The 18,843-nt window shown below is 39.9% G+C and overlaps 1 long non-coding RNA gene across 13 annotated transcripts in view; it reads right to left on the reverse strand.

Annotated features, from left to right (window-relative positions):
• The window catches only part of LOC106044706 (uncharacterized), a 445,326-nt gene continuing 426,483 nt past the window's right edge, over positions 1-18,843 (reverse strand). For 9 of the 13 annotated variants that reach the window (XR_010830788.1, XR_010830791.1, XR_010830789.1 and 6 more), the window contains one exon: positions 1-18,843. This exon is cut by the window's right edge. This is a non-coding gene — a long non-coding RNA (uncharacterized lncRNA). The other 4 variants (XR_010830786.1, XR_010830784.1, XR_010830785.1 and 1 more) reach the window with 4 other exon arrangements.

Genomic DNA, 18,843 nt, shown 5'->3' on the forward strand with positions numbered 1-18,843 from the left:
GGGTCAGCAGCAAAAGGAGCTGGATATCATTGCCCTGTGAGTTCCCTCCTCCCCAAAGCAGGGAAGAGCACAAAGAAGCCAGCGCGGGGAATGACAGCGCTGCTTGAAAAATGTATTCCAGCTGCTCTCCTTAAACTGCAAGCCACGGCCCAGTTGTTTGCGTTCACAAACATTTTCAAAGAGGCATTTCTGGGATCTGATAGGACCTGCCTACAGATGCAGACCTTTCAAAAAAAAAGGGAGGGAAGGAGACAAGAAAAGGAGACCTCCTCTTGGATCTCCTCTTTTCCATTCAGATTTCAACCACTAAATAAAATGTCAATTTTTTCCCTTCTTCATTAACCTTTGATGCTTATTGTACAGCCAGTTCCAGCGCTCGCGGGGTACTTGGGAGGATCAAATCACGGCATTCATTTTACTCAGGGCTTAGGCACAACTTGAACTGCAGTCCAAGACAGGAGGGAGGGATAGGGAGGGAAAAAGCAGAAGGCAAGGCTATTATCCCAATCCTGCCTCTTCAGCGGTTTACATGTTTAATAAAGATTGAATTTAGAGAGAGGGGAACCCCCAACTTAGTAATAATTCCCTTCACAAGTTGTACTATAATTAAAAAATAGAGGCAAGGTCATGACGAGTGCTATTGAAAATAACAGACAGACCTGTAATTATAGCAGGGCCTGCTAAACCAAGGGTTAAAGGTCTCTTAATACTCTGTCAGCATTTCCACTATAACCCCTCAGTTTCAGGGGTTTACAGCTCGCACATAAATATTTGCTGCAGGCCAAAAATGGCCCTTCAAGGGGTCAGCAAGAGGAGGTAAATTTTATTTACATATTTATAAAAAATGGCCTGGCTCCACAGAAGTGGTGTGTCACACTGGCACAGTTCCTTGGGACGAGGAGGGAGTGCACGACTGTATGGGGTGGGCAGAGGAGCTGGGAACACATTTAACCCAGAGCAAGTGGCTCCAGCTCCGTAGAAACCCTGTACAGAGGCAACGATCTGCAAATACAGTATGTATTATAAAACTGAATCCTTAAATAATAAGTCCATATTCCTACCATGAATTACACAGATAATCACTCCCACTGTTCAGCCAAGCATGCACATAAGTCTTTGAAAGATGAAAACCTAAGGCCTTGCTAGCATATTGGTTTAACTTAAATCAGTACTTTAATTGATTTATTTAAGCCAGTGCCAAACCCGGTGTGACTCCCTGATTTCTGCTGAAGAGCAGTTTATTTCATTTTAGTTCAAGAAAGCATATCCTGATTTCTTTTTTCCAAAGCATTCCTTCCTCCCGTTTTTCACTATCTATGTATTTATGTGACCTTGGGTTGACATCAGTTCAGTTCTTGAGGATAGAAGAGGCAAAACAGCCACGACCTTGTCCAGGGCTCCCTCCGTGAGGGACAGAGCCACTGCACATAAATAAGGGCTGTTGGGACATCTCTGGCTGGTGCAACCACTTGCCACCCCTAATTTCAGCTGCCTACAGATTGGGGAACCTAAGCTGATGTTGCCATCTCTGCAAGTCCTACTTTCTTTTCTTTAAAAGAAACCCCCATGCTTCTGGCCCGCAGAAGAAAATAAATAACATCTAAAGCTTTACAAGCTCAAATTAACATCATCCAGAAAGCTTAGATCAGAAACAAAGAGTTCCAAAAGAAGGAAAAACAAAACAAAACAAAACAAAACACACAGGAGAAACTCTTCTCTCTTACTGGCATGATATATAAGCTAGCCTCCTGACTTTTGGGAGGTTATCTCACGATTTTCAAACGCCTGCCATTAGCAATCAAAATAAAGCCGGTTTGATTTGCAGCAAGAACTTCTCCATCTCCGCCTGGTTCAACCGGACTGCCCTTCTCACATGGCCTCGTGTTGCCCAGGCTCTTCAGTCTCGGCTTCATGCTCATTTAGAGGGACTGGTGACAGAGGAGTGAGAGCACGAAATGATCTGGGCTCTTCTCAAATTAATTTACTGGAGCTCTCTGATGAACGCAGTGGTCCAGAGGTGAAGGAAGGGAAAACTCAGCTAAAATGATTAACCAGGCAAACCCTTCCAGAAACTCTTCTTTCTTCTGTACCTTAAAATGTCACAAAATAATACATTTCTTTTCCTAGCTAACTTCAGCATCTTTTTCAATATGCTCCTAGAGGAGCTCTTTTTTTTTTTTTTTTTAAGCAAAATTATATTGAGGATATATAACTTTTTTCTTTTTTTTTTTCTTTTTAAAGTTTCTAACAAAATATTTATTGTGCAAGACCTGGAAGATAAAAAAGATGCAACTGTTTTTCTTGGTTTGTTTTGAGGTTATTTACTTAGGACTAAGCACCTCATTTTTCTTGTGTACAAAAAGTAATTATGCAGTCAAAAGAATTATGGCCCACATACTTCAAAACATATGAAAAATGTAAAACTTTATTACATACATTAATTTCTAACAAAGGACGTCTCCAGCATCAGTGTAACTGGTATGAGGCAGATAACTGATCTATGGTATATTCGTTGATGTTCCTCCCAAATGGGTTTTATAAAGGCAAACAAACAAATAAACAATTTCTTTCGTTATGTCTCGCTCTCTCTTATAAATTTCATCAGACTCATATGGGGAAGGAGGGTTGTCCATGGATTATTATTATTTTTTTTTTATTAAGCTAAAATATTCTGCTCTAGCAATCTGTTCACCATGCTTTCCTTTTATTACCTGCACATCTCCCTGAACATCTCCCGCTTTTCTCAAACGATGCAGTTCCAGTTCCTGCCCAGGTCACTGGCCTGTTCTGTTATTTTTCTCCCTCCTTTTTCTTCCCCTGGTTGAATTTTGGTGAGTGTGACCAGCTCCTTCGTACTAAATCAGCTGGGCTGGGGGACCAAGGCAGGAGTTGTAAAAGCGAAGTTCACAGCATCCTTATCTTTAGCTGAGCCACTTTAACTTTCTAACTGTACATCTGGGTACCATATCCAAGAGGAAAAGGATAGCCATTTCAAACGTCAAAAATAACTGAAATCAGTTCTTCTCAGTGCCTCTCTTGAAGAAACAAAACAATATTGAAGTGTGAAAGACAGATTCAAGGTCGACTTATTCTTTAGCTTTAAATGAATAAATAATAAAAAACCTGAAATTTTTACTATTAATTCAATGACCTAATCAGATACCTCATGTCCTTCCAGTACACGTTTATTTGTTGCTGCTGCTTTAAATGCAATATATCTATAAATATGTAAATTTATCTTGGTTAGGCACACCTTTTGCTCCATCGATACATGTGACAAAGTACTAGTAGGCCAGAGTAAAAAAGACTCATGGCATTCAACAAATAATACACACTCATAAATGCTGGGGGTTTCTGTTTCAGTGAGGCAAAGATACCACGCTAATTCAGCCAAACAGCAACTTCTACATCCCGATTACAGCACAGATGACTGCAGTATTTCACGTCACACTTGTGGTCAGCTCCTGGCATAGCCGGGCAACCAATGGGACAACTAAAACTGTGTTACTGAGCCTTAAGACCTAACATCAGTAATGATGACACGGTTGTTTGTTGGCATCTCGGTCCTCACTTTTATGGGCCTGGGCTAAACCAGGTGTATGGAAGCCTCCAAAAGGCAGAGAAATCCCCAGCTGAAGTTCTGGGTCTGAGCTCTCTAAATTTGGTGGACTTTTGAACTTGGAATAAGCATAGCATTTGGGGAGCTCAGGGCAAAGGGGAGGGAAAGATTTATTTCGAATTATACCTAAGCCATGAGAACCACAGTAACCCTAAAGGCTTCCAGCCTCAGAGCCAGCGAGCAACCCTGCCTTCCCCAGCCCCTGAGCTTTCCTGGGCTAACTTGAAAATCTGAAGCCACAAGTCTCTATTCTTTTGCACCTTGTTTAGTCCTCTCTCCCTCTATCTATCCACAAAAAAGCTTTCAGTGTTTCAGGCATACTCATCACAGGTATCATGAGAAAAGCAGACCAGGGCCAGTTCTCAATGGACTGTTTGTTTTGGGCTGAAATCTATCCACCTCCATTTCGGGCGTCCATCGGCTGAGCCACCATTTGACATGCCTGGCCCCAACAATCACAGGGGCTTGGCGGGTTAAAAATGCTAGGATTTCATTTTATTGCAGGGATATTATTCATTCTTGGGAAGGTTCAAAAGTACATGCGTCAACTTATGTCATCAGGGTCAAACAAAGTGGCATGCAGAATCCTAGCCAGATTGCATCGATGGAGGGGTCTGGAGGCAGAGCTGAAGAGCAAGGAGGAAGAAAAATTCTTTTCAGGGCATACTCTGGATCACTTCATCCTTCAGCAAGGGGAGGGCAGAAGGTAAAGGATCCCCTCTGAGAACATTACCCTGAACAGCGCGAACCGAAATTGAGTTGTGCACATTTCACTGTGGTTTCCCCTGCTTCTTGCCCAGCGACATGCCGATGGGTAAGGCCATCCACTAACAATACTTCCTCAATCGCCAAAACATGCCTCCAACATATACCAGCAAGCCCACAAGTACACACAGACTAGCACAATAATAGCATTAGATGCCATTAACAAGCTTTAGCCTTGTTTCTTTTCAGTGGAAAAACTATTTGACATCCCTCAAGCCCAGGCTCAGCACTGCTTGACCCTTTCCCTTCCCTGCCTACATTAAAAGAACAACTAAATAGTTGCACATAGAGAGAGCGGCCCCTCCTCACTCCAGGTGTCTGCATTTTACTTAGGGCCCCAAGCTTGATTCAGCTCATACAGTTTCTGACAAGCTTCAGCTGGCCCTCGTCACCAGACAGGCAGATCAATTAACAGAGGGATTTTTCTTCCCTAGCTCTCTTCCTGGACCTTTAACCCCTTGTGTGTCCTAATGCTCTAGGAAAGCAGGGCAAAAAAGCAATTGCCAGAAAAAAAAAAAAAAAAAGGATTGTTTTTTTCTTTCTGCCATTTAAAGCTTTTTCTTTTTCCTTTGGATATTGTGGTTTTGCATTTTCTGCCCATCTCAGAACCCCACCTTTCTGTACAGTTTGGTTGTTCAAAACTTCTCATTTATTCCACCAGAACTGAAGATTTGGAAATTCCCTCTTCCCATTATTACTATTTTAAATCTCACTACGTTTTGCTATTGAAAGTAGTGAAAGGAATGAAGTTTAACATTTTCTTTGGGGTGGAGAGTTATTTTCCACTTGTTCATTTTTCTTTTTTTTTTTTTTTTTCCCCACTGCACCAGTTTTTCCAGGTTGGCACATGGAAAAGATAAATTCTGGCTAAAGAGGCCAAAGACCAAGCCCATAGCTGACACTCTGTGAGCTTTCTCAAAGAAAAGTTGTCAGAGTACAAAAGCAAAGGAAAAAAAAAAAAAGATTTTGTGGATGGAAAGGAATTGCAACAAAAAGGGTCAAGAAGAAAACGATTAAAAAAAGTTTCTAAAATTGCAAAATGGAAAATAAACTAAATAACTTCAAACTGGAAAAAAGCATAAATGGTTACAAATTGCCCCATGAAACAGAAACAATGTCAACATTGACAATTTTATTCTGCAATTTAATTATACCCCAATTTGTCTTTGGTGAGAGTGTACAAGAGAGCACGTCAATGGCATGAGAAGCTCCTTCAGCAACAGCAAAACATAATAAATAAATTTAATTGCTAGTGATAATAATTAGACGTTTCTGTGAAAAACAGTTCCCAGAACTACTGAAAACTATTGAGAAAAATAAATGTTATGGCTACTACAGGGAAATCCATTTAAATGTATTCATACTGATAAAATAACACTGGTGAGGTCTTTTAATTATTTTTACTTTGGGGGAAAAAGCAACAAAAAAACCCTCTCACAGTTTCTTAGGAGAAGCCTACACCCTTACTTGTAGAAATGGATTCTGCCTCTCACTTTAGTACCAAAGCAGTGCCACAGCAATAATGATAGTAATGATAAATGATAAATAATATAAATGCCACACAACCCATCAATGCTGCATCAACAATATACAAGCACACAAATCTAAAGGTGGAGAAACAAAAGTTGTTCTTCCATAAATAGCCTTCAGCTGGTGAAATACACCTCAGCACCAGCACACATCACTTTATCTGGCAGACAACAGCTTCAACTCTTCCTGGGTGGAAGTGATGGTTTCCTGCTCTCTCTTCTGAACCCAGGTATACGTGCTTTCTCAGGAGAGGGTAGAAAACAAGAGGATGAAAAATCCCCTAGTGAAGTGGGCATAACAAATGTGAGCTGTCGGGCAGAGTTAAGGGTACAGCATCTCCTCTCTGGTTTATAGGGCGTGAGTTTCTTTGCAGGGAAGGAGGGGGAGGGCAGTTGGTAATCTTTCACTGTGTGTGAGGACTCCTTATCGTGGATTTGGTAACAGAGCACTATTTCTTGGACGGATGACTGCTGTTTAATCTTTTCAATGCTTGTCAGGAAACACGAAGTCACTACTGACACAGATTGGGAAGGCAGTAAATAGCGAAGGCGGGTCACTGATGCACAAAAGAAACAATCAGCGTGAGGAAGTGTTAAATGATTATCTTTAGGTAAACAGATTGGTGGGAATACTTACAGAAGGGAAGGACTCTCTCTCCTGGAAAGAAATGGCTCCAGAAAGAACATGGCACTCTGGTGGATACTTGGCTACACATTAGCTCCGGAGCTGGAAGGGTAACTTCACTCCTTAGGATATGTAAACAGGGGGATATAGGCTAGAAGCCCGAGGTAATATTATCTTTGTCTGTGGCACTGGTGTGACCACTAATGGAATAGTGAATCCAGTTCTGGTGCCTATGTTTCAAGAGGTTGTTGATAAATTAGAGAGAAGAGTCATGAGAATGGCTAAAGGACTAGAAAACACTGGGAGGATTAGAAAACAATTGTGAGAGGCTCAAGCAGCTCAGACTGTTTAGCTTAATAGAGAAAAGGTTAAGGAGTGACTTGCCCACAGTATACAAGAAGCTTCAGAGGAAACAGAAATTTGATGGAGGGCTCTTCAGTTTAACAAAGACATACATAAAACAAGATCTGATGTCTGCAGGTTGAAACTAGACAAATTCAAGCTAGAAATTAAAAGGAAATTTTTAACTGTGAGAACGCTTAGCAATGGGAACACTTTACTGAATATTGTGGTGACTTCTCCCTCATGATGTATTTGAACACCAGTTTTGGAAGGTCTGATGAATGATATAGCATCATATAAAGAAAGACCTTAAAGGAGTCCTGTGTCCTTCACTAGGCAGAAAGGCACGCGAGATAATGGCATCACTTCTCTCGGTCTTTAGCATCCAACAATTTATAATCTGTGCTTTATGTCTAGACATACCTGGCTATCTTCACTGATGTGTAACAGCGTGCCTGTTATTAAAAAGCCAGTTTTGGTCTGTTCATACTCTTATGCTGTTACCAGGGAATAGAGAACATGGCTCTTAGATGATACAAATGATACTGAAAACTTTCTAAAAGAGTTGTTGCTTCTGTTCACATCAATGCCAAAAAGAATAATCTTAATTTGTTAGTCCTACACAGTGCAAGCACAGAAGGCCAGTGACTCATTCCACTTCTCCCTTTTAGTCAGATTATGCCCAATTTTCACTTATAATTTGAGCGTAGATCTTGCCAGCAATTAATATTGCTGTCCTCAAATGGCCCCAGAGGGAAGCTCAGCAGGTCTGAAATAACAGGGTGTTTTTGTAAGGAGTTTATAAATGCACCACTGCAAACTTCAGAAGTGACCTCTCTGAAATGCAGAATTGCATTATCAGTGCTGATTTACTCTCAGATTCACAGTCCTGCTCATTGTATAATTCATTAAGGAGTGAGCCTAATGAGCTAAATGAATGCATTCTTCCACCACAGTTTAGATAACATTCCTGAGAGTAAACCACTCATGTCTACTTCTTCATTCATCCCTGCAACACTTTGCATGCAGTTAATTACTGTAGATTGGTTTCTTGTTGAATCAACAAGATTTGGCGGTAGGGCCCCTTTGAAAGTTAAAGCTAAGATGAGTAGTGCAATGGGCTGATCAATCCCATGGTCCCAAACATTTGTCAAATGGGATTTAATGAAAGAGGAGTGTCCCTGCTAACATGCTAAATCCAGCCTGTAATCCCCAGTATAACAAGAAAACAAAGACGTTTCCATCCCCTCCTATATCAGGAATAGAGATAGGATGATGGAATGAAGTGAACATAAAATAATTGTACACACAGAAGCTTATGCAAAAAGGCTTTGTTTGGAAGTGCTGGAAAGCCACTCACCCCGAAACAATGGGGCAAATTAGCATGCATCCAGCCCAAGGGTGCAAGCAGCACACACACACACTCCCGGTGACGGATGCTTAGCTCTTGCTGGGAGGTCACCACTACGAATCTTTCTTGAGAAGGCAGCATGTCAGATTTCAGACACTTTCCCTACAAATGGGCTTTTGCAGCTCAAAGGAGGAGGGGGGGAGCTTTTCGATCCAGATAATAAAGTCCATTTACATGAAAAGATGCCGCTTTCAATGACATGATTAATTTCGGAAATACCTGGCATCTGAATGAAGCAAAGACTTCAAGAGATGACTGATGATGAGAAAAGATAATTAGGCAAATGTCAAGAGTCAGTGTTTTGATTGGTGACTGAGAGGCTGGTCTGACTAGGTTATCGTATACTCATTCCAGATGGAAATGAAAGGTCTTTGTAGGGGAGAACAGGATGATCCCTTCACGGTTAAAGACAAACCCTCTTTAAGCCTAGATTTTTCCTGGGTTTCTCTCTATTGCAACCAGCAGTGAAGCCTCCTGCCCCAGCAAGTGCTCTACCTGAACAGCTTTTCAAATGGTACTGGACCAAGTTTGCCCCATTTGAACCTTAAAATGTTTTTATCATGACCAATATATCTTGCATTTTATTACTGAGTGGTCTTTGGCTTTTCAAAACATCCCAGGCTGACTTCTCCCCACCTCTCCAGAGCTGAAAGATAACACAGCCATTTTGCGGGGAGGATCAAAGACAGGCCCTTCCCCAGATGTGCCCAAACGCCCCCTCATCTTCCCACCAAATGCCTGGGGTAGCGACGTGGCACTGAGTGCTGGTGCCCTCCACAGGACAGATAACAAACCGAAGAGGATGCCGGGGACCCCAGCGAGGTGTACTCTGACAGGATTGTCCTTTTGGGATTGACGGATTATCTCCCCGTCAGAAAAGGAAGCATTCACAGGACCCTCTCCCTAATCCATCACAGCACTCCTGACCGCGCTTGCCACTGCTTGCCCCTTCTCCACGCACGCCGCTTTTGATTTGTGGACACGCTGGCTTTGTGCGGGCATATTTAATCCTCAGCAGGAAAACCGCCAGTGCTGGAGACCTCTCTGGGTTTCCAAATGTGTTCTCAGATGAGCTCAAAGCACAGCGTGCTTCGTTTCTCCATTGTTGCGGTGCAGACCAAGCATCAGACCTGGCTCACCATCTATTGAACCAGCTGCCAGCGAAGACCTCCTCTGCGAAGGCAGGCCAGGAGGAGCGGTCGATGAAGCACTGGTCTGCTAAGTCATACCTAATTTGGCTAGCCATCCAGCGCTGAGGCTGCTATTAGTTAATCTTCATGTAATTTGTTAAAGTAGGCTTTATGAAATACTGGAAATAATTGTCTCCCTCCCCTCTTCTGAATCCTGCAGCCGTGCACGGTTAGGGGTTTAATAACAGACTATATCGTGCAGTCAGAAATGGTGAAGGTTTTATAGCAGTGCATTAGCCAGAGGTGGATAACCTATCTCTAGAGGCTTGATTGACTGGAAACATATTCTTAGCCTGCTTAAAACTGCTTAGAGTGTGTCACGGAGGTCCCCCAAAATAAAACGTTCAGTGTATTTAGTGAAACCCTACACCCTAAGTACATGTAAGGGCACTGTAAGATACTAATTAGGTTGTAACATAAAACACCATAAAAAGCAAAGCATGACATACAAAAAAATGTTTTAGCTCTGGCCAGCTCTTTCATGTTAGAGAAATACATTAAAAATATATTCATAGCAAATATACTGAGGCTTTGAATAGATCTGTTTCTAATAGTAGCCCATAGCTAGCAAAGATAGATATTGCTCATTATGGAGAAATTTCTACTTAGAATTGTCTTCAAATATTAGAAACTATCCTTATTTACTTTTTGTTTATACATATATTTAAAAAAACATCAGCTTCCACAAAAACCAGCAAATTAACATTTTGATGACACTGGTTATATGCATGCCCAGCACTTCCACCCCCCAATCTTTTTCCCAGGAAGGGTCAGGAAAAGGATGATACCAGATGAAAATAATGGTTCTGCAGGATGGCACACAAAACTAGAATAATAAATGATGATAATAAATAATTTCAGAAGTGTAACACCAGATCTCTTCCTCTGAAATTCAAAATATTGCTCAAACACCTTTCACTGGAGCACTAGTAGAAAGTTGGTTGTTTTAAGGCGAAAGGCAAGTCTTCAGTTCTATCTCATGAAATCACTCACAAAGTACAAAAGCAGTGTCCTATTTTTTTTTTCCAGCATCTACAAATTCTGAGATTCTTAGTATTTTATTTTTTAGCCATTAGATGTCAGCCAAAAGATTTCCTCCATGCTTTTACACATTTCTTCTGTTACCTAGTGTCACTCAAATATACCACATTGTATAAATTAAAAACACGACCTCCTTAATAATGTTGGGAATTAGTATAATTTTTAAACATTTAAGAATATAATTATTTACCTGCATTATAAATATTAATGTAAAACATGTGTGACGTACTGAAAGAAACATACCTCAGCACTGTCAAGTACAAATCTAAATTCATCAAACAAAATTATGTGTACATACGTAGTTTTATAGGAAAAAAATCTAGGTGGGATAGATCCCAAAGCCTTTATAAACACCTCTAATGACACATACATAAATAGAATTTGTATTGTACAAAAACAACTGCATAGATTTAAATATTATCATACCACTACCAAAAGTTACCTTTGGAAAAAGCCTTGGCATTGTTACACGTTATTGAAAGGAATGAAGTGCTAATTTAATAAATATGTTGCTAGCTGTGTTCAAACTAAACACCAATAATGTATGTTTGTTGTTGTACGTGCATAAGGTTACGGATTGCAAAACCCCGTTAGGAAACAAGCTGCGTTTTATCAATGAATATATTCTTCTTGGGATTTTATGGCTTTGCTTTCATGTGGATGGTCACTTTTCCTCCTTTGTTTGGTAAAGGTACAGTTTATATTTCTTCTCAGATTTCGCATTTCCCTTGAAGGTTTTTGTGATTAACAATATAATATTTTTATTGAGTTATTTCACACACAAATGACTGGGCCCAAAGGGTATTCTAGGTTTACAAGATTTTACTAATAACTATGCTCCCCTTTGTATTAAAGCTGCTAATTAGTGCTTTTAAACAGCTCAACATTTAATTCTTTGAAGGCACCATATCAAGGGCTGATATAAAACTGTTTATGTCGAAGGATATATAAAATAAGAAGGTGTTAAACCCAACACAAATTGAGTGGCAGGGGGTTCCCTAAAGTGCTAATTTTATGTTTGTTTTCGTCTCATTTAAAGTTAAGATGTCTGCATTACAACAGTGATGTGTAACATGCTTTACATACAGATTAAGCAAAATGTGTCAATTTATGAGACTTATTTGCCTGGAGAGGTAGTCACTAGTAGTTTCATCAGTGTTTTTATGTGTGCATATATATATGTGTGTGCCTTTTTGCATGTGGGTACACAAAAATGCGTGTGTTTGTGTACACACAGCTCTATGAGTACCCCCACCCAGAGGAACTAAGTTTTATGTCCCTATTAGCTAGCCTCTGCATGTCCCTTTACTTCAGTGATTATGGAAAACTTATAACTAATTAATTATCTGAGATTGCTCATTTAAAATTTTTAAATATTTCATTTCATTTAAATACACTGTGAGATTTTAAGGCCACATTTATTTAATTGGTATTGCTAAACTGAACTGATTTATACACTCTGAGAATATTAGATGGCTGTAATAGAGGAATAAATGATTTTTCAGCTACATTTTACCCTCCTTTTTCCACGTTAGTCTTCAAAACACCCCAGAAATTCATTAGAAACAATGCAATTTTCACTCAAACGTGCCGTTTTCCTCTTATTAATGAGAACTGAAAAGCTGCTTTTTAGGAAACAAAACATGAAAATTTACATTTTTGGGGGGGGTCAAAGACATTGTCCATCCAAATAACATCTTGAACTCTGAATTTAACACTGTTTTAAAAATAATCATCAAGTAAATTTCTGGTTCTCACCAAGAACTGTGAATTGAATGAAAGTCTCAGCTGCCCATCTTCAGCTGACCCCACTCCAGCTCCTGAGAGCACCATCACTGCGATCCACTCTCTGCACCCACTTTCAGAGGTGTGGTAATTGTTTTCTGATACATCTCCATATCCATCTATAAAATAATGCAATATCCTGCAGACACTAGGGACCAGATCCTGAAAGTGAAACAGCTCAGTGCAGAATCCCACCCAAGCTACGTGTTGCTGGTGTAATTAATCAATTTACAGGTCTTGAGCTTGAGTACAGGTGTAGTCATTTCAGGGTTCACATGCAAAACTGATGAGAATTTATTTATGCAACCTAGCGGCTGTGCATAATTATCTACTAAACGTAATTTACATAGCACCAAAAGTGTTTGATGCAAACATTAAGATGGAAAATGTCACTAAGATAAAGCTGCAAGAGGCAGGGGGGAATGGAAAACTATCTGCCAGCTGGGATAACAAATACATCCATTTTATCTACTAATGCTATATCTTATTGCAAAGAAGTGGAAGATAAGAACTAAATATCCAGCCTTTGCTTAGTATAGTGAACTTTGTTGAGAGTTCCTGTCTTAAACTACATTTGGTTCTGCCTTTTCACTTTCGATAGACGAGTATTAGACATCAAAATCTGGCTGTACTGGTCAATGTACAAACACATGCTAAAAATAGACTTTCCCCATAGATATCAGCCTGAGTAGACTGCCTGTTTGTGAACAGATGATAATGTAAGAAGAATATGAGCAATAGCATCTTTGTGAGATTGTTACTTCAAGAACAGTGCTTCGCCACTATGTTACGTTTATTTAGGCAAGTGTTTTTCTGCTTTTGGTAGGATGAATCACTTTGCGACCAATGCTATGCTGAGCACAAATGTTTTGGCCTGTTTATTTTATATGTATGTACAAAGGCAGTGGGTGGAAATGAATTGGCTAAACTCAAGATTTTCTTAGTATGATCTTGAGTAAAATCCAGCGTGGCTTTTTTAGAACTCTGTTTCAAAAGGCCTGTTAAAGCTTTATCTCATTTCCAAAGTATATGATCAGCTGGCATTCTCAAAGCAGTAGCAGCAATGCTGTCCCCACAACTTCAGGAGCAAGCACTAGGTGCCTCTGATTTATGCACCTCCCCACACACTGAAGTATCTAGAAAGACATATATATTGCTTAATGTTCCAAATTTAACGTGAAATTCCATATATAGTGCTCTATAGTTGCCTCAGTATTAGAACCTAAAATATACCGATTTCTCATTTTCATGGTCTCTGTTTCTCTGTTCCTGATCTCAGCTTCCCCTGAAGAGCCTCTGGGAGCAAGAAAAATTGGAAAGTTGCCCTGACTCTCATTCTGCCCTGACACATGTGTTGGTATGCTTCAGAGCAGCCTAGAGGCAGCTTCAACAAATAACATCTGGCAGCTTGCCTCCATGACTTGGATTTATCCTACTGAACTTTAGGCACACACACTGAGGCATCTTTGGTGGGAGCCCATCACTTTGTTTCCTCTCTAGGCAATAAAGACAGCCATATCCAAAATGGCCATCCCCAAGGCACACAGGATTTGGTTTTCTTTATAAATTAATCTCATAAAAGAAGAAAAGAAAAGCAGTTGTGATATGAACTCCAGACCAAACAGAAATGGGAGAGCAGCTCTGCCATTTCTCCTTTTAGTAGCTCTGGAAACCTGGCCATTTACCTACTGATACCTGTTTTTTTTTTTTTTTTTTTACTGTACAGCATAAAGGGTTGCCCATTGTAGCTGAACATTTAGGAAAGTCAGAAATTCTCTGCCTGTCTGGTCATTTACACTACCAGGAGACACACCAGCTTTCTCCTTTGCTTCTCTGTGAACTTACTGTACTGAAGAGTTGCTTCATAGGACTGCATGACAGTCCAACTCCTAATAAATCCCACCTGACTGAAATGAATTAGGTCTGGGAATATGCGTTCCAGATTATTAACCAGCACCTTTGCAAGTAACTTACCATCCACATTTATTAAAGATATTGGGTGATAATTTGTGCAGTGTTCTGGATCTCTCCCTGGTCTAAGAATTATGATAATTAGTGCTCAGAGAGAGGATGTCACTCATATGTTTCTCAGGGTGCTGAGAATAGCATATCATTACACTCCTTTTAGATTTGAGATGGATAACTCCAAGACTGTTGCTATTTTTTAACCTTGGCCAGCCAGGAGGCCACTTGGTCAAGTGGATGGAGGCTCAAAGTGAGGGTCAGGGGACCTGTGCTCCAGCTCCAGCACGGAACATCTTTGCCAGCACACAACAGTGTGCTGGCCGGCCCCTAATTTCCAGCTGCAAATGAGAATAAAGATCTCCAAGGCTGGAGTTCAATTTCAGGAGGTCCCTGCCCAAGAGGAAACGCTAAGCTTGGTAAAATGCGTGAAATAGAAAGTACCTGCATCTTTGGTGCATACTGCCAGGTGAGGATCTGATGATAATTCAGCTGGCTGTAAAGTGAGAGACCACTCCAGGAGGAAGGATCAGTGCCATAGAGAGACCACTCTGAAAAGCCTTGTAAGACCTTAAAAAATGCAGAAAATGGCAGAAGATAATAAACTACATCTGCATTTGGAGACATCAGAAAGCAGGTCTTTGAATTCTAGGAGATAATTTAAGAAGAAAATGATAAACTCCCCCAGGAACCTAAATATTAAATTTGTTTCTGTAAGTGGACTTTTACTACCCAAAGTCCTTAGATCCCAAACAACCAATCTGCCAGAATGACCCAAATAGAAGGCCTTACTGATACACTCGCAGTGCAGATTCAAGAGATGGTTAGCCATGTCCTTCATCTGAATTACATCAATCCCGCAACGTTATCTGAAAATCTCTAGCCTTTAGATTCCTCTGTTTGAATATGATGTTTTCACACCACTTTCCTGGAAGAGAAAGTAATCTGTGTTTCCACATCTTTATTTCTATGTGCACTCATGCAGACACAAAAAAGACTGTGATAACAGTACCATCAGCTAGGTTTTCTTCACCTCTCTGAAAAACTTTGTTTATTTCATAGCTAGTCATTAAACAGTCCAATAATTTCCATCGTGCTATTTTGGGGGATGGAAAAAAACCCAAGTTTCTCCTTCAACAATGTATTCCTGCTTGGCTTTCATCAAAGAGTTAAACAGCCAAGGGCTTTTAGCATCTCATTTCACTTACACACATAGGCCATTATAACCTGCATAAACAAGGATGACAAGTTGAGATTAATGAAGGTCCCAAAGTGACAGAACAATTTAATTGTCAGAAATCATAGGAGGTGAACTTTGCCAGTGTATTTATATAAGACTGCCAGAGTCTAAAAACTTCCCTAATTGATTATGACCAATAAGTAATAACACTGGAAGCAGTTTTCTGGTATACAAATAAGAAATGACCCCAAACAGTTAATAGTGGTATTAAGATGCATAATATAAGAATATTAGATTGATAAAATAAATGACCAATAACACTCCACAAATAATTGTAGTGTTTACACTTTCAAGTAGAGCAGAGGAAAACTGCAGCGCTGACAAAAGTCAAATGAAGTGGTCTGATTATAGAGAAACAACTTGCAACAACCAAGCAGAGAGCCTTACACTGATATGACTGCAGCAGAGGCAAGCAAAAACCCATTGAATCTGTAGTGCAATGCTGTTCCTTCTCTCTTGTACTTTAAGAAAGTTTTAGGCTTATTTTCTGCAAGAATCTTAAAATTATTGTGCATGTTTGCTCTGAAGGAGTTAAAACAGTGCTACGTAAACATACACACACACACACAGAGTTCTGATACTAATTAAGGTGGACAAGCCATAATAAATCTCTCTTCTAACCTTTGGAAGAGTCACCAGGTAATTCAAAACTCAAGCTACAACCCACAGCCCTTTGTGTTTTTGAATTCCAGGGATTCATTCAGTTGTTGCCTAAATATACAATCGCCTTTAGAGCTCACCACCTCAACTGGAAGCCTGCTCAACCTGTTCCCTTGCCTTTCTAGGATCGTATCTCCTTATTTTTCACTTCCACATATCCTGTCTTATGTTCTATTTATATCTTCTAGTCAGGCTTCTCCAATGATCCCAAGCAAATCATCAAGCTAATTTGAATAACTTAGAGAGCTGGAATAACCTCTTTTTTATTTTTTTTTCTATATTTTTTTCCAGAAGGCAAGTAACTAATTGTGCTGGCAGTATTTCCCTTTCTAAATATAAAGAATATCTCTTCATTCCAGTAATATTTTACTTAAATGGCTGCCAGGGATGGCTGTATAATTGATCCTGCCTTAGAGCAGGAGAACAGAATATATGACCTATGGAGTTTCCTTCCAGTCTTACATTTCAGTGATTCTCTAATGATAAAGGAAAAAGGCAGCACTTAATGCATTTCACTCATATCACCTCATAACTGTCCCTTCACATGACTAAATCAGGCTCATTTCACCATCTTGTCCTCCTATTTACAATGGCACGTGTCAACTTAGCTATTCCAAACTTCTTCCAATAAGCAAACCAAACAGGATACTGTAGACCACGCTCTGCCTCAATATACATGAGTTGCACTCATTAGATCAAAGGGAAAGGTAAATATAGCTGAGGCAGAAATTGTCTCCATATGTCATATGCAGCCTAACTGGTGTTCTATAAAATGATACTTACTGTCACCAGCAATTTGTGAAAACACTCCCAATTTCTCTGGGATCTTCCCCTTGCTATTCTTTTCAAACACTTAGAGAAAGGTTAGATTTTAACAGGATTTTTTTTGCAAGCAGAAAGTCTACATTTACTTTTCAACAAGAGCCTGAAAACCTCAGTCCCAAATGCATTACACGCCTTTGGAGTTCAGAAAGAAAGTGCCCACATTTCAATTTAGATTAGTTAGACACATCTTGATAAAAGCAGAGGTCTGACTAACCTTCCTTACTGCTGCTTTGAGCAGGGCACACGCAGCATTAAGGGCAAACTCCTCTCAAGTTTAGCTTCTCCCTTCATGAATATATTATCTGCAGGATTTTTAGCACATATTTTTCTGTTTTTGAAAATAGCCAGACAAATACTTTGTGTAAACTTTTTTCAGACAGTAGATAACTTCTAGCTGCTGCTTGGCTGATGTGTTTTTGAGAAATGAATAATCAAAATTCATGGTGTGCTGTCTGGTCCCCAATGCATTTTAATTCTTTGATCAGATAAATGTAATTGGTTCAAAAAAAAAAAAAAAAAAGTATATGTCTTGAAGGGCCAGGAAAATGAATTCAAAATGTGCTTTCACAACCAGTTAAGGTTATTTACAGAGAGGCTGGGCCTCTACAACCTTTTCCCCTAAAATTTGTAGTGTTTATTTACAGAATGTGAAGGAAAAGGAGCATTGAATCTAACCCTGAAGGGTTAACAAGATGTACTTTTGGGGGAAGGCTCAGGTCACACTCCTATTGAGCCAACTAGGCATTCAAGCCTTTTAACATCATTAAAATCCTCACCGATAACAAAACCCAAGCTCCTCAGCCTCCTTACGCCACCCCCAGTTGGAAAGCTGGGAGCCCAGCTCACAGCGGCATTGGGAAGGACAAGCCCCAACCATCACGCTTTGGCTCTGGCACTTTTGCTTGATAAGTCCAAAACAGTCCAGTTTGACAGGCCCTTTATATGCAAGCTTGAAAAATAACCTATTTAGCATTCCCCAGCTCCAGCACATGATTTCACTGGGAAACTATGCAAAAGATACTTTGGAAATAAATATGCACAAGAAATTACAACTCTGTCTGAATGACCCCCTACCTTGGAATGTCTAGAACTGTGAGAATTATAAGGTCAGGAAATATGTACAGGCCTAGTGCCTCGAAAAGTTACTATTCCTTATTAGGAATCTGCGCAGACATGGAAGCAGGAGTTGTATAAACTAAAAGGAAGATTTTTTCCTGTCACTTACATGCCTAGTCCTTGACCTATCCCATTTATAGTTTCCTTTAAGATACTATGCATTGCAAGTTCATTTGTTTCCTAGTAGTCCTCCAGCAGTGATCTGCAAATCCAGCCAATACTTCAGCCAGAGCAGGGCTATGTAAGCAGAAGCTTTAGATTTATATGCCTGTAAAATCACAGGTATTCATTTATATCACTGCTAACAATTTTGAGCTCCGAGTCTACAATTTCCAGGTAAAAGGTATCCTTACTCTCTGTCTGAAAATTTTAAATGCAGACATATAGAACTGTTTAGTCTGCTTTACTATAAATAGGAGGTAATATGTTATTTCAAACAAAAAGCATACCATAAACTACACACTTAATTTTGACAGATTGTGCTTTCCTATATATGGCTCGGTCCTGCTGTGCTTTCATGGATCAAACTCCCATTGACTTCAGCAGTGTCTCCTAACAGTGCAATTCCAAATATTGCCTTTTGTTATATTTCACACATTCATTTTTTTTTCCTAATCCTTTCCTCTGCATAGAAGTACTGTATTTACAATATTCAGCTGTAGGCTTGCACAGGCTACACAAAAGCATCTTACGAGCTGAAAAGTGCTTGCAAGAAGCAATCCTTTCCCCCCAC

This window comes from Anser cygnoides, chromosome 3 (assembly GCF_040182565.1).
Source record: "Anser cygnoides isolate HZ-2024a breed goose chromosome 3, Taihu_goose_T2T_genome, whole genome shotgun sequence".
Lineage (NCBI taxonomy): Eukaryota > Metazoa > Chordata > Aves > Anseriformes > Anatidae > Anser > Anser cygnoides.